This window comes from Diabrotica virgifera, chromosome 9, assembly GCF_917563875.1.
Source record: "Diabrotica virgifera virgifera chromosome 9, PGI_DIABVI_V3a".
NCBI lineage: Eukaryota > Metazoa > Arthropoda > Insecta > Coleoptera > Chrysomelidae > Diabrotica > Diabrotica virgifera.
The window spans coordinates 219,835,574-219,852,449 of NC_065451.1; the positions used below are offsets into that span (position 1 = coordinate 219,835,574).

Sequence of the window (16,876 nt, forward strand, 5' to 3'; positions counted from 1 at the left end):
AAATGAATATACCGAATTTGATGAAATTTCGTATAATAATCAGTTAGAAAATATAAGGGAAAAACAATGCGATCAAAGGAAAAAGCAAAAGAACCGTTTTGATAACTTAAGAACGAGTAACTTGGAAGTAAAGTATAAAGTTGGAGATAATATTCTCTTAAAAAGACCAAGAAATCCAAATACACCAAAATCGATATTAAATACAGGACCATATGTTGTTCTGGAAGTCAATGAAACCAATAAAACTCTAAAAATTAAGTTAGATAACGAGGTTATTCGAAAATTTCATTTCAATAATGTAAAACCATTTTATGAGGTTATTAACTAAACGAAGTTGAAGTGTAACACGGCAAGTAGTAGATATGAACTTTCATTTTCCATATTATAAATGAATTTAATCAGTAATAATTGCAACATATAATTCGATTACCTCGTGGTACACTTCATCTACGGCCTTCTCACAACAACAAAAATAGAATGAGTTATTGCCGGTTGGTTTCTTTGTTTCATGTGGCCCTACCTGCCCTGTTCGGAGCATATCCAGAGAGGCTCTACACTACAAGCCCAAAACTTCGAAGCTGCAAAGAGGCCCTTCTTGGACACCCCAGCTTCGGTTTTCAGGAGGGAGGTGTTATGGCGAGCACGCCACTGTGTGTGTTTATATTGCAATATTTAGACTACGTGACATGATAAACACCAACGCTTGTAATTTTGAGGTGTCAGCGAAATGTTGATGGACTATGAAAGGTTTTAAGAAATATGTAGTTTGTATTCATTAGTTGAGTATCGTTTTGTATCTCTAACTGTTAACATCTCAATAAATTTGTGCATTTCCTTCAGTAGTTACGTTACTCAATTCTCCGAACACACGAACACACCACATTTTATAAAGAATAAGACTTTTGTACCAAAAGTGCATAGAACTCACCCTAATGTAACCTGTGCCCAGGGACTAATTCACCCATTTCTCAAAAACGCACCCCTTTAAATGGTAGCACTCCACGGTTTTTTCATATATAGAGATTCATTGACCATATCAAATAATAAAACCCGTTAACGTTGTAGTTCCTTTCTATAGTACATAATCAATAGCCTATAAATAGGCAATTTGATTTTGTGTTGATTCAGAGGCGGGCGAGCATCTGTACTAATGAATGTTATTCCAGAAACAGCGGCTCTCTGCAGATTATGCCTTGCCTTTGAATCGAAATAAAACATAAATTGCATTTAATTCAATTAAATTTAAAATATTTTATACTTTCTAGCTAAAGTTGGACCAGTTTCTGTCGCAGTAGCTACTGGGAAACTTGATTGGTTTCAATATAAAGGAGGTATTTTTAATAAAACAACTTGCGGAACTACCCTTGATCATGGAGTTACTGCTGTAGGATATACTGACCAGTACATTATCATTAAAAATTCATGGGGACCAGATTGGGGAGAAGATGGATATATAAGACTAGCAAGAGGACTCAATATGTGTGGTATTAACAATATATTAAATTATTATCCCGTATTATAAATACGAATATTGAAATACGTTAAAAGAAAGTAAATTTTAATTTTACAAAAACAATGTACTAGTAATATTAGTAAATAAAGAGCATATCCTAAAAAGTGTTGAGAATTTAATGAAAACAATTCCTTTATAAAAGGTATATATTTAAAATCCTTTAAAAGGACTAGAATTATCACATAACGCTTTCGCTTTCTGAAAAGAGCGTCTTCGGCGCTGTTACCTCTTCTTCTTCTTCACGTGCCATCTCCGCGACGGAAGGTTGGCAATCATCATGACTATTCTGATCTTAGATGCTGTTGCTCTGAATAGTTCGGTTGATGTGCATCCGTGCCTTTCCCTCAAGTTACGCAACCACGAGATTCGTCTCCTTCCTATACTTCTATTCCCCTGGATTTTCCCCTGTATAATCAACTGAAGTATGTTGTATCTCTCATGACGCATAACATGCCCCAGGTTCTGCAACTTTCGTGTCTTGATGGTTTCTAATATTTCCAGTCTTTTGTTGACTCTTCTCATGACTTCGTTGTTTGTTATATGCTCGGTCCATGATATCTTCAGGATTCTTCTATACACCCACAGTTCAAATACTACCAACTTTTTAGTAGTCGATGCATTAAGTGTCCATGCTTCTATCCCGTAAAGCAGAGTCGAGAAAATATAACACCTTGCCAGCCTAACTCTCAAGTCTAATTTCAGTTCTCATGCAAAAAGTACCTTTCTCATTTTATTGAAGTTTGTTCTTTCTTTCTCTATTCGAACTTTGATTTCTTTGGTGTAATCGTTTGTGTGATTAATTACTGTGCCAAAATAGTTGTAGTTTTCTACTTGTTCTAAAGTTTTACCTTTAATTGTCAGGCTTTCATCATTATTTTGGGTTTTTGATATCCTCATAAATTTAGTTTTCTTGATGTTTATTGATAATCCATATTCTTCTCCATACTCAACTATCTTGTTGATTATCTTTTGGAGCTCTTTAAGGTTGTCTGCTATTATGATAGTATCGTCCGCATATCTAATGTTGTTAAGTGGCATTCCATTTACCTTTATTCCTGCTGTTTCTCCCTCAAGAGCTCTTTTCATAATTTCTTCAGAGTATGCATTGAATAGTAGTGGTGACAATACACACCCCTGTCGCACTCCTATTTTAATTTAGAACTCTTCTGATGTGTGTTAGTTAATGCGTATGTGTGCTTGCTGTTTATAATATAGATTTGTTATAATTCGAAGGTCATTGTATTGTAATTGTTTTGCTTTGAGGACGTCCATTACGAAAGCCTTAGGAAAGCATTAGGAAAGCCTTGTTGTAATCTATGAAACAGACGTACATATCTTGGTTCACGTCCAAGTATCTCTGGATTAGTACGTTGAATGCAAAAAGAGCTTCACGGGTACCTACGCCTCTACGGAATCCAAATTGGGTTTCTTCAATATCCATATCAAGTGTTTCATAAATGCGTTTATGAATGATATTTAAAAACATTTTAAGTGTGTGAGACATCAGGCTTATGGTACGGTGGTCGGTGCATTCTCTAGCATTTTTCTTTTTTGGGAGACAAATAAATGTTGAGGTCAACCATTCATTGGGTATATCACCCGACTGATAAATTTCATTAAAGAGCTTTAAGAGGACATCTATGTACTCATTTTCTATTATTTTAAGGATATCAATAGGCAGTTGATCTGGCCCCGGGCTTTTTCCGTTACTGGTGTTTTTAGTGCATACAATATTTCTTCCTTTGTAATTGCTACACTTGTTTCTCTGTTTTTGAAAGATATGTCTTGTAGGTTTCCTCTTTCGTCGTCGAAAAGCTCTTCCATATATTCTTTCCATCCTTTTAGCTTTTCGTCAGTCGTTATATAGTGCGGCCGATATGTGATACAATTGCACATTTAATGATACAAGCATATAATATGGACCACATATACTACACATATAAAGGTTCAAATTTAGATATGAGGCCATCTCAGATTTTACCTTTTACAAAAATGGCGGACATTCAAAACGGCGGCTATACATGTGTGTTTAATAGTACCATTACTTTTGAACGAAAAGTCCGATTTCAACCAAATTTGGTATAAAGGTTCTTTTTTTGATTTACAAGGTGGATATGGCGAACCAGAAGAATCGTTTTAGCAGAAGTTGTGTTTTTACTGGTAGTTTATGTAAAAATGTTTTTTTTTTCAATTTTTTCCCTCTGTATATATTAATTTTTCAAAAAGTAAATACCGCAATTGAAAAGAGCGTAAAATTATTTTGTAGAAAATATTTTAAAAATTTTAGTTATGTTAATTACCATTTAATAAATGCATAACGTATCTTCACATGTACCTATGTGTGACAGATTCGTACAAATATTATAAGAATTTAAATCCGCATTTAATCGTAGAAGCATATAATTTGGACCACATATACTACACACATCAAGGTTCAAATTTAGATATAAGGCCATCTCAGATTTTATTTTTTTCAAAAATGGCGGACATTCAAAATGGCGACTATACATATGTGACTAATAGGACGATAACTTTTGAACGAAAAGTCCGATTTCAATTAAATTTGGTATATAAGTTCTTCTTTTGATGTGCAATACCAAAGTCTTGAACCAGAAGAATCGATTTACCAGAAGTTGTGTTTATCCTGATTTTTATGTAAAAACATTTTGTTTTTCTAATAATTCTTTCACACTGTTGTTGTTTGTTTGGGTTTATATGACTGCGGACACTAAATCCATTCGCCATTACATTCTCATATACAGTGGAACTCCGATAAGTCGGCCCCCGATAACCCGGAAGTCCGGCTAACCCGGACCGATTTTCATCAGATAAACATTTTGATTTTCAATATTTTGTATTTTGACAAGGACCCGATTTGGGCGTCGAAACGTTAATAAAATTATTTTTCAATTTAATTGTGACTTCCCATCAAAATAGTTAATTATCAGACAAACCTTTCAACAATAAAAATGTACGTAATATAATATTTGAGAGATAATGTGTATGTGTGTAATTTGAACTATACAATAGTAAAAATGACTCATAGCACACGCTGCAGAAACAACAGGCACCTGTCTGTAGTACCTATTCCTTTTTATTTCAAACTGTCTTAGCATTGTTTAGGAAAGACTATTTAAACAATTCTTTTATAAACAATGGTCTTTAGTTTTCACTGTTCTTAAATAACATAACATCCTTGTGACTGTATTGTGTGTCTTGTATGTTCGCTTCAGTTTGCTTAAGTTTGTGTTTGGTGTTTTTTTTAGTAATTTTGATGTGTAGGTATTGTGCATAGTTATAAATATATTTCATGTTATTTCAATTCTAAGGGAATTTATCTGTAAGTATACTGTATTTTATTAATTTTTACCATATTCTCCGGCTATCCTGGATTTTCGATAACCCGGATCGGCCGCGGTCCCGATTAATCCGAGTTATCGAGGTTCCACTGTATTAATTTTTCAAAAAGTTAATACCGGCGTTGAAAAGAGCGTAAAAATATTTTTTAGGCAATATTTTGAACTCTTTAGTTACGTTAATTACCAATTAATAAATGCATAACGTATCTTCATATGTCTTCATAAACCTATGTGCGGCAGATTCGTGCAAATAATATAAGAATTATTGTGTATTTAATGGTAAAAGCATATAATTTGGACCACACACACTACACATACAAAGATTCAAATTTAGATATGAGGCCATCTCAGATTTTATCTTTTACAAAAATGGCGGTCATTCAAAATGAATCTGACGCACACAGGTACATCTGAAGATACGTTATGCATTTATTAAATTGTAAATACCATAACTAAAAAGTTCAAAATCTTTCGTAAAAATTATATTTACACTCTTTTCAATGGCGGTACTAACTTTTTGAAAAATTAATATATACAGGTTGAAAGAATTGAAAAAAACAACAGATTTTTACATGTAAAAACACAACTTCTGGTGAACCGATTCTTCCGTACAAGACCTCGACCGAAATCGGGCTTTTCGTTCAAAAGCTATCGTGCTATTACTCACATATGTATAGCCGCCATTTTGAATGCTCGCCATTTTTGTAAAAGGCAAAATCTGAGATGGCCTCATATCTAAATTTGAACCTTTATATGTGTAGTATATGTGGTAAAAATTATATGCTTCTACCGTTAAATTCACAATAATTCTTATAATATTTGCACGAATCTGCCACACAAAGGTACATGTGAAGATACGTTATGCATTTCTTAAATGGTAATTAACATAACTAAAAAGTCAAAAAAAAATTTCTAAAACATATTCTTACGCTCTTTTCAATATGAAAAATTAATACATACAGGATAAAAAAATTGAAAATAAATTATTTACCTAATATAAAAAAGTTTTACAAAAAAAACAGGAAAAACACAACTTCTGGTAAACCGATTCTTCCAGTTCACGACATAGATCTTATAAATCGCAAAAAGAACCTATGTACCAAATTTGGTTGAAATCGGACTTTTCATTCAAAAGATATCGTGCTATTAGTCACATATGTATAGTCGCCCATTTTGAATGTCCGCCATTTTTGTAAAAGGCAAAATCTGAGATAGCCTCATATCTAAATTTGAACCTCTATATGTGCAGTATATGTGGCCCAATTTATATGCTTGTATCATTAAATGTGCAATTCTTTGCACGAATCTGCCGCACTAATAATAATGTTTCCATTTTTTCTAAAAGAGTTGTGTTGTTGTTTCTTTTTTGCAGCCCTGCCATTTCTTTAACGTTTTTATGCATGTTGAATATATCGTATTTGTTATGAAGATCTTCTATCTCTTTACATTTTTCCTCATCATAAGTATGCTGTTACCTCAAATAAGTATAACTATATTAGTGAAGACAAAAGTTATCCGCATATTACCCGTATGCGCGCCAATGGCGAATATTAAATTCCTAATTGTATATCAAAAAATACTCAATAACTACCTCTTAAAACTCAACAAATTTTATTTGCATATCTTAACCGATTTTAGAGCAATCAATAAATCGTCAGTTTGTAAGAAAAATTGCAACAGCCCCTATCTCGGAAACGAAGCGTTTGCGGACATATGATTATAAAGCAAACTCTGATTATTTTTTCATGCAGAATTACCCCTTAACGTTTGCCATACTTATTGAAAAACACCCTGTATTGACAAAAAAACAAGGCTAGACCTAACTTTTTTTATCATCCAACATAATCGTATGAATCAAAAAATAAAATGTTAAGAAAACATGAAGCTATAGTTGGGTTTAAAATTCAATATTTTATAAATGCTAGAATATTCCACAGAATGTGGTGAACTATGAGAAAAAACACAGTTATATTAGTACACCCGGTATACAATTACAATTTACAAATATGTGTTTAGTTACAATATTATTACAGCGATATTGATAAAAAACAAGGCTATAACATACTTAAAAAAATATCTAAATCTGCCAACAGGTTTGGGAAATTCGAAACATCAAAATGACCCATAGTCCATTCTTTAACGGTAAAATATTGCAAAATCTCTATATTTTAAAGAACCGCTTGGATTGACATGAAATTTGGCATACACATAGCTAACAAGTCAAAGAAAAAAAGTGATATTGTGCCGATATGTGCTTTTGCCCTGGGGGTGGTTTTCACCCCCTTTTAGGGGTGAAAAAATATTCGTCCACAGAAAGTCAGGAAATGAATAAACTGGCTAATTTTAAGTAACTTTTGTTCAATAGAGTTTTTTCACTAAGTCAATACTTTTCGAGTTATTTGGCAGTGAATATGTTCACTTTTTCAACAAAATAACCACGCTTTTAGACGTTTCTTCGCAAATAACTCAAATAGTAAGTATTTTGTCGAAAAAACATTCTTAGAAAAAATATAGCCTGTAAAAAATTTTAAAAAATGGTGTATATATCACGTCTCTACACCTACTAGAAACAGAGCTATAGCTAATGAAAAATAGGTTCATATTCGTCAAATTCCAAATGGAATATTTTAACGTGAAATAACCAAAAATTAAGCACATTTCGGGGAAAATTCATTACAACTTATTTAAAGTGTTTAAAAAAAGCTTCATTGTTGTTTTATAAAAAAAATTTCTAGCATAAAAATTAAACAAGTTACGCTCAAAATAAAGTTAGTCCCTTTTGGTTTTGGTAAAAAATTCGAGAAAATCACCCCCTAATTAGTATCTTAAATGAACTTAATCGTTACGACTTCACAAGTTTCTTGACTCGTGTACATATTGTTTATATGATCTGTAAGTTTCATCGGTTTAAAGTGCTTATTATTGAAAGGGCTGTAGTTAAAAGGGGTTGAACAAGTCACTGATCACGAATGTATGCAAATTTTGAAACACCAAATCTTAATCAATTTTTGTCTAACAGAAAAACAAAAAATACATTATATTCAGAAAAGCAAATCTGGCTTTTTTTGTTTTTCGAGATTTTTGGTATCTCTAACAATTTTTAAGTTATTTTGATAAAAAGATATTTTTCAAAATTTAAATTTTTAAAAATTTTATTTTGAAACCCAAATTTTTTCAAAAATAAGCACTTTGAATCGATAAAACTTACAGATCATATAAATACAACATAAGTAAAATAATTTGTGGAGCGGTAACGATTAATTTCATTTAAGTTGCTAATTAGGGGGTGGTCTTCCCTATTTTTTTTTTGCAAAAACAAAAGGGACCAACTTTATTTTGAGCGTAACTTGCTGAAATTTAATGCTAGAAACTTTTTGTGAAAACAGAAATAAAGCTTTTTTTAAATACTTTAAAAAAGTTATAATGGGTTTTCCCCAAAAAGTGCTTAATTTTTTGGATATTTCACGTCGAAATATTCTATTTGAAATTTGGTGAATATGAATCTATTTTTCATTGGCTATAATTCTGGTTCTACGAGATCCAGAGACCTAACGCGTACACAGTTTTTTTTTATTTCTTCATAAGCTAATATTTTTGCTAAGAACGTTTTTTTCGGCAAAATACCTACTTTTTGAGTTATTGGCGAAAAACCTTCTAAAAATGTGGTTATTTTATTGAAAATTGACATATTCACTCGCAAATAACTCGAATAGTGTTGACTTGGCGAAAAAGCTCTATAGAACAAAAGTTACTTAAAATTAGCCAGTTTACACATTTCCGGACTTATTTTGGACATATATTTTTTCACTCCCAAGAGGGGGTGAAAGGCACCCCCAGGGCAAAAGCACACATCGGCCCAATATCACTTTTTTTCTTTGACATGTAAGCTATACGTATGCAAAATTTCATGTCAATCCAAGCGGTTCTTTAAAATTTAGAGCAAAAACCGTGAAAGAATGGGCTACCATTTTTAAGGTAATACGTAATTTCTTATGTGGATATTAGAGGAGTGTATTTTATGCTCTCTTAGTATTTCATATCCGTTTAAAAATAAAAAAAGTCAAAAAAACGTTTCAGTGCTTGTTTACTGATAAAGGACGAACGAAATTAGCCAGTGCTTTTAGATCTTTTTTAGAATGAGGTGTAAATATTACTCTCCCGTTTAAAATTTAAATGATTTTTAAAAGACGTTTTACATTTTATTTACCCGTGTTAAGACGTGATATTATATTATAATTTCTAGTTATGTGTGTTAGTTTGATGGAAAAATTCGGGCGGTAAGTTTTTGATTAAAAACAACTAGCAATATAGTATTAATTAGTATAATAGTATTAATTAGTCCACTGAAATATTCTCAACTTAGACCAGGGCGCATCTGGAAAAATAATAGTACATTTGGACGTTGAGAGGTGACTCAAATTTTTTTGCAGAAATTGCTTGAAAATAACTCAAATAATACTATTTGAGTTATCCTCCCTCTCAAAAAGGACCGAAACATTGTTTAAATAATAAAAATGTCAAAAAATTAAGGAAAAATTCGATTTTTTTCTTGGTTTTTTGATTATAACTTTAAAGTATTCATTTCCGAGAAAAGTTGTACTGACATGAAAGTTGCATAATTAAATTTCCTACAATATGGAATTAGTCAAAGATTTAAAAAATAGTCACCCTTGCTGCAAAATATCAATAATTACGAAAAACTATACAAAAACAAGTATTCGAATTTTATGTTTTTCAACCATTTATGCTACACTTAGAACCTTCATATTTCACTCAAAAAAACTTTATGATACAGTAAAACAATACTGTAAATTTTATTAAGATTTAATAGATTTTGCAAAATAAATTTTGCAATCCAGCTTTCGCAAAAAAAAAACATTTTTTCAAAATGTTACAGGACTGAAAATAAAGCAGATAGCAAATTGAATTTTTTTTGCGTATAGAAGTGTACTGTACCTTTCATTTGCAATTTGCAAAACTAAAATAGATTAACAACCACGGAGTCAGGAATTTTTTTAAATAAACATTAATAATTATTGGTGCTACGCGCAGGACAGCGGATAGTTTGCTCTAATTGGGCATTCCAATGACCTTTGATAATGATTGATACATTTTAATTTTTATTATATTTCGATATAAGTAAATAAATTTGTTTATTGCAAAATAAAAACGCATACACTAACCTTTGAAATAACACTTTTATTAGCAAAAACTTTATTTGTTCATATATTTTAACTTAGAGAATAAAAGTTTATTATTTTTAAACATATGCAATTGTTTAAACAATATTTCAGAAACAATAATAAATTAGTTTGATTTTTGTGGAATTAAAATATTAAAATACAACAATATATAGAGTAAGAAAATAATATATTAGATAAAGATTGGAAGAAATTTAGGTGGAAATCAACTTGTGTGAATCGAACACCGCTGTCCTGCGCGTAGCACCAAAAATTATGTTTATTATGTAAAAAAATGTTTATTTAAAAAATTTCCTGACGCCGTGGCAATTAATCGATTTTAATTTTGCAAATTGTAAATGAAAGGTACGGTACACTTCTATAAGCGAAAAAAATTTCAACTTGCTATCTGCTTTATTTTCACTCCTGTAACATTTTGAAAAAATGAATTTTTTTTGCGAAAGCTGGATTGCAAAATTTATTTTGCAAAATTTATTAAACCGATCTTAATGAAATTTACAGTATTGTTTTACTGTATCATAAAGTTTTTCTGGGTGAAATATAAAGGTCCTAAGTGTAGCATAAATGGTTGAAAAGCGTAAAATGCGAATACTTGTTTTTGTATGTTTTTTTCGAAATTATTGATATTTTGCAACTAGGGCGACTATTTTTTAAATTTTTAACCAATTCTCTGTAGTAGGAAATTTAATTACGCAACTTTTTTGTTAGTGCAACTTTTCTTGGAAATGAATACTTTTAAAGTTATAATCAAAAAACCAAGAAAAAAATCGAATTTTTCCTTCATTATTTGACATTTTGATTATTTAAACAATGTTCCGGACCTTTTTGAGAGGGAGGATAACTCAAATAATATTATTTGATTTATTTTCAAGCAATTTCTGCAAAAAAATTTGAGGCACCTCTCAACGTCCATCTCAAAACAGATGCGCCCTAGACTAACTGCTCAACATTGGAGAGAAGGCGAAAATCTTTTGCAACTATGTTTTCGGCCCTCATAAATCTGAATCTGAAATTATATTTTCGAGAAATTGCCGAGAAATCTGGAAAAATCGAAAAATACAGATTTTCCGCAATTTTGTTCTTCCTATCTGACAAATAGGATTTTAATAAATTAAAAGCTTTTCTTGAGAATCCAATTTCTACCAGTTTATTTTAAAAAACACAGTGATTGACCTTATCAAAAATGCTTTTTCGCAATCAGTATAGAGAACGTCCAACTGCTCCCCTGCCTTAATAGCCTTAGTAATATATTCAGAAAAAGCACAGAAATTTGTTACTGTTGATTTGTCACTTAAAAAACCATGCTGGAATTTGCTAATTTTACTCTTAACATGATTGTATATATCCTCATAAAGAATGCCTTCAAAAATCTTAGCAATACTATTTAACAGGCTGATAGGCCTATAGTTTTGGATGTATTTTTTTGAAGTTATACTTCTTTACCGGCGATAGAGGGTGAATTTTTATATGGTAAAACCTAGCGACCGGGCGCATGCGCATTATAACTTTGTTCTGATTGGATGTTCAAATGACATGTCAAAAATTATTCAATATGGCGGCTGTGGCACAGCTGTAGTTAGATTATTTATGGTTGTTGCGTTTTAAAATTTGTGTGAAAAGAAACAACAAACAAAAGTTAGTTAATAGTTATACTGCCTTTTTAAATAGTTTTCATATACCTATATTTTTGGACTTTTGGACTATTTTGGACAAGGAAAACTCATTCTAATTTGGTAAGTAGTTTTTATTATAATCATATTGTAATTATACATTTGGAGTAGGTTGAAATACATACATTTATTTTCTTAAGAATGCGGATTTTAGAGAGAAATCCCAAATTAGGTTCGATTTTTATTTTTAAATTATGATTTTTTGGCGTAGATTTATTTATCTAGTAGGTATGTAATGCTTTGATTTACATACTTAATTTGATTACCAACAAAAGTTCTACCAATCTTCATCTAATATATTGTATTCTTACTGTTTTGTTATATTTTTATATTTTCTTCCACAAAATTTAAACTACATAATTTAATTTTCAAAACAACTGTCAAACAGTAAAACGTTCAGTTACCGTATTTTTCCACATGATAAATAATGTGGGATTGGACGAGTGAGTCTACGCTTCGATTACGAATCAAAGCGCCACGAAATTCACGGGTTCAATTCCCGATGCAAGTTTTATTTTTTTATTTTTTTATGCATGTTATGATTGTAAGTATATTTGTTATATAATTTTTTTTGAGAAAATGCGTATTTAAAATTTTTGCCAACAATTATTATCGTTCAGGTATCATTTTTTCTTTGTGGCATTTTTCAATGTGTTTGTGTGCGTTTTATTCTTTTATTTTTTTAAATTTTTGGTATTGTCTTAAAAATCAGATAATATGTAGTAGAAGTATAACTTCTTACGTGCGTACAAAGTACACACACATTCTTTTTTATCTTTTTTATGTATTGGAGAAATTGTCGCCATTTTTAGGATATCTGGGAAATATTCTTGTTCAATCGACATATTAAACAAGAACGCCAGAGGTTTAGCTAAGGGTTCTGCCAATCCCTTATAGATATAGGGTGGTATTTCATCATGACCTGTAGATTTTTTGGGTTTAAGTTTTTTGATACTATTTATAACATCCAATTCTGTGATATGTTTAAAGGTAAATGCACCCCACTCAGTACTGTGAGAGTGACAATGTGTGCAGTCCGATGTGTCATATACTGATGCAAAATATTTAGCAAATGCACTTGCAATATCTTCTTCTTCTTCTTTTTCTTCTTTTTATATAGACATTACTCAGTCTGTTTTTCAATATGCCTCCAGTAAGTTGTCATTCCATCTTTTTCGTGGTCTTCCCACTGATCGTCTTCCTATTGGGGAACCATCTCTCGCCGTCCTTACTACTCTATTTGTTGTCAATCGGCTTATGTGATCGTCCCATTCTACTCTTCTACTTTTTACCAGTGGCGGCTCGTGATTTTTACAATAGGGGAGGCTATACCTAACTGTAAAATATCTAGACAAATTTGCACTAGCAAAAAAATGCGCCAAGAAATGTAATTTAAGGCCCCATCTTTTGACCATTTTTTATTTACATTTCATGATATCATCCTAATTCATAATTTCGTGATATCATATCATTTTAAAAATAGTTAGTCTAATAGTAAAAGTTTAATACCAAAGTTTGTGTCGTTTATTTGTTAACAATTCCATCTATTTGTAAATAGATACCTATGCATATCAAAATAAATACAGATTTGAAGTTTTGCAGTCCATACATAATGAAGCTTCAAATTTTTTAAGATACTCAACTGAATTTTTTTAATTCTAAACGCGGCCTACTGCGAATTCAACAACACGATAAATTACCGATATTTTGCTTTGAGTTAGAGATATCGGAAAAAGTTATTTGAGCAAGTTGTTCCAAATATTATTATAACCCCACATACCAAATTTCATACCAAAATTCGCACTTTTAGATTTTTCATTATTTTTAGTCAGGACCCTAAAATTCGTTGTCCCGAGACGCACCCAACCACCCAACGGAGCTGAGAAGCTACACTGCCTCCCTTGGTATATCTCCGGGCAGCGTGTGATGGCGCCGTAGATGCCACTGTTAGGAGACCGGGTCTCCTTAAACGCCTGCTGCGCTGCACGGAGCATTAGCAACGGAGAAAGCTGGGCTTCTCGGCTCCGTTCGTGCATCTCGGGATAACCCAGGGGCTGTCTACAATAATATGTAATAAAACTGAGACGCAATCATGCGTTCTAATGCTAATGCTCCGTACGTATGGATAATGAGTGATAATATGGAATTTACACGTTGTATAATAGTGAGAGTAATTGTTGTTTTCGCGATTCATGATAAACAAAACAGTATATGTGTAAAAAATTTATGGGGAGGCTGAGCCTCCCTTGCCTCCTCTGACGAGCCGCCACTGCTTTTTACCCAGTTATTAATGTTGTCCACCTTGCATCTCCGTCGTATATCTGCACTTCTATGTTTCTTCAATGTTTTCATCTCTGCTGTTTCTAGCATTCTTTTTTCCTTTCTGTATCAGGTCGCGTTTCTGCCGCGTGTGTCATTATTGGTCTGATGACTGTTTTGTAAATTCTGCCTTTCACCTCTTTTCCGATGTTTTTATTTTTCCAAATTGTTTCATTCAGGCAACCTGCGGCTCTGTTTGCTTTATTCACCTGATCTTCCACTTCTGTTTCGAGCTTTGCATAGCTGCATAGTGTGATACCTAGATATTTAAACTCCATGACTTGTTCTATTATTTAACCCTCCAGTCACCTTATTCGATCTGCTGTTATAACTATAACCATGAATTTAGTCTTTTTTGGGGAAATTAACATGTTAAATTTTCTAGCGGTTATATTAAATTCGTGCAGCATACGTTGTAAATCGTCTTCACTTTGAGAGATTAGTATTGCGTCATCTGCATGGCAGATTATTTTAACTTGTTTTTCTCCCATCTGGTATCCTTTTTTTGTTCTTACCTTTTTTATTATTTCGTCCATGATCAGGTTGAACAACAGAGGACTCACGGAATCTCCCTGTCTTATCCCATTGCCAGCTTCAATTGGGTCAGTTAGTTCTTCCTCTACGTTTACTTTTATTGTGTTGTTCTGGTAGATATTTTCGATCGTTTTAATTATTCCTAGAGGTACATCTCTTGCGTACAATAAATGGATAACGTCCTTTAATTTAACCCTGTCAAATGTCTTAATAAGATCCACGAAACACAAGTATGCCGGTTTGTTGTATTCTAACGATGTTTCTTGAATCTGCCTCATTATAAATATAGCGTCGGTGCATGATCTTTCCGACCTAAAACCTTGTTGTTCTTCTGCTAATATTATAATTTTATTCAGTTTGTTTGTTATCACTTTGGTCGTTAATTTTAGTGTTGTGTTTAATAAATTAATTCCTCTGTAATTCTCCGGGTCCGATTTTTCCCCCTTTTTGAAGAGAGTTATTAGGATGCTTTATCTCCATTCCTGTGGTATTCTGTTTTGTTCTATTATTTTTTTGGATTCGTTTTAATAATTGTGTGGTCAGATCTTGCCCTCCGTACTTTAGGAGTTCATTCGATATTCTGTCCTCTCCTGGTGATTTTCTATTTTTTAATTTCCTTGGTGCTTCCGTTACCTCTGCTTCTTCAATATTTATTTCTTCGTTTATTGTCACTTCAGGTGTTGGTGGTTCGATATCGTTATCTTTAGCAAACAGAGATCGAAAATAGTCTGCCCAATTTTCCTTCAGAATGTGTTTCGTTTTTATTAGTTCGTTCATCTCTTTTGTTTGTCCTCTGATCATTCTCCATAATATTTCCTTTTGTGTTCCGTAGAAGTCGTGTTCCATCTGTTTTGAGAAACTCTCCCAATGTTCTCTTTTTATTTGTCTGACTTGGTCCTACCGTTTTTTCTTTCTTTATTTTTTGAAGCGCTTGAGCCACTTCCTCGTCTGTTATTTTGGTGACCATTGCTGCTACTGTCTCCGTTGACTCCGCAGGCTCTCTGTCAAATTCTTCATTTAATAAGCTGTCAAAGTACTTTCTCCATCTCTTTTTGACATCCTTTTCGTGAACTAGTATTTTATTATTTTCATCTCGGATATTTTATATATCTATTTTATATATCTTCGTTTCGCCCTCCCTGATATCAATCAAGTTGATCGTATAGGTTTGATTGAATACGCTTCTGTTTTGGCTTTTGCTACTGCTACTTTCGCTTCTGCGAATCTTGCTATCTGGTTTCTTGCGACTTTTTATGTAATTTTCCCTTTTATTTTATTTTTCCTCGTACTTTGTTTGACCACCACCAAGTCTCTTTATCCTCAAACTTTTTTCCTGACGTTTTCCCAAGTATTTCAACAGGAGTCTCTTTAATACTACTGACCAGTTTTCTCCACATTGTATTAGGGCTTCCTTTCATGTTCCAACATATTTTGTCCACTATTCTTTCCATGAATGGACCTTTCTCATCTTTTAGCATCCACCACTTGATTTTTTGTGATCTTCTCCGATATTTTGGTTTAGCTTCACTTTTTACTTCGATGTCCAGAACAATCAGCTTATGTTGTTGGCTTACTGTCTCACTAACTATTACCTTGCAGTCCTTGCATTCACGTAAGTCTTCTTTCCTTATCACGAAATAGTCTACATATTTGGGATTGATGTTGTCCAGTTTTTTACGTAATAAGATGAATTTCTTTCTTTTTAAAGAATGTGTTAACAATCGCCATATCTAGTGCTGTTGCTAATTCAAGCATGTCTTCTCCAGCTTTATTTGTAGTTCCAAAGCCTAATACCCCATGTATTGCTTCGTATCCTGCCTTGGCTCGGCCCAAATGTGCATTGAAATCACCTCCTATTATAACTTTCTCCTCTGACGGAATATCACTCATGACGTCTCCTAATTGGTCATAGAAAGCTCTTCTTTTATTCTCACCCAGACCTGTTTGGGTAGCATACACACACACACAACATTCAATACCTCTTTATCAATTACAAATTTCACTGGCATCATTCTGTCACTCGTTCTTATAACTTCCACAACGTTATCTTTCATTTCACTATCAGCAATTATACCAATTCCATTTCTAGTGTTACTACTCCCTGCATACCACCATTTGTATCCTTCACCTAGTTCTTTCGCCCTTTGTCTTTGTCCTTTCCACCTAGTTTCTTGAATGCAAGCAATTTGAACTCTCCTTCGTTTGAGCGCATCCACTAACTCCAGACTCTTACCTGTAAGACTACCAAGATTCCACTACCCTATCCTGATTTTTCTAACC

General features: G+C 32.6%; 1 protein-coding gene across 1 annotated transcript in view; it reads right to left on the minus strand.

Moving 5' to 3' along the window:
* The window catches only part of LOC126891652 (trophozoite cysteine proteinase-like), a 70,891-nt gene that overhangs the window by 24,783 nt on the left and 29,232 nt on the right, over window positions 1-16,876 (minus strand). The window lies entirely within an intron of this gene.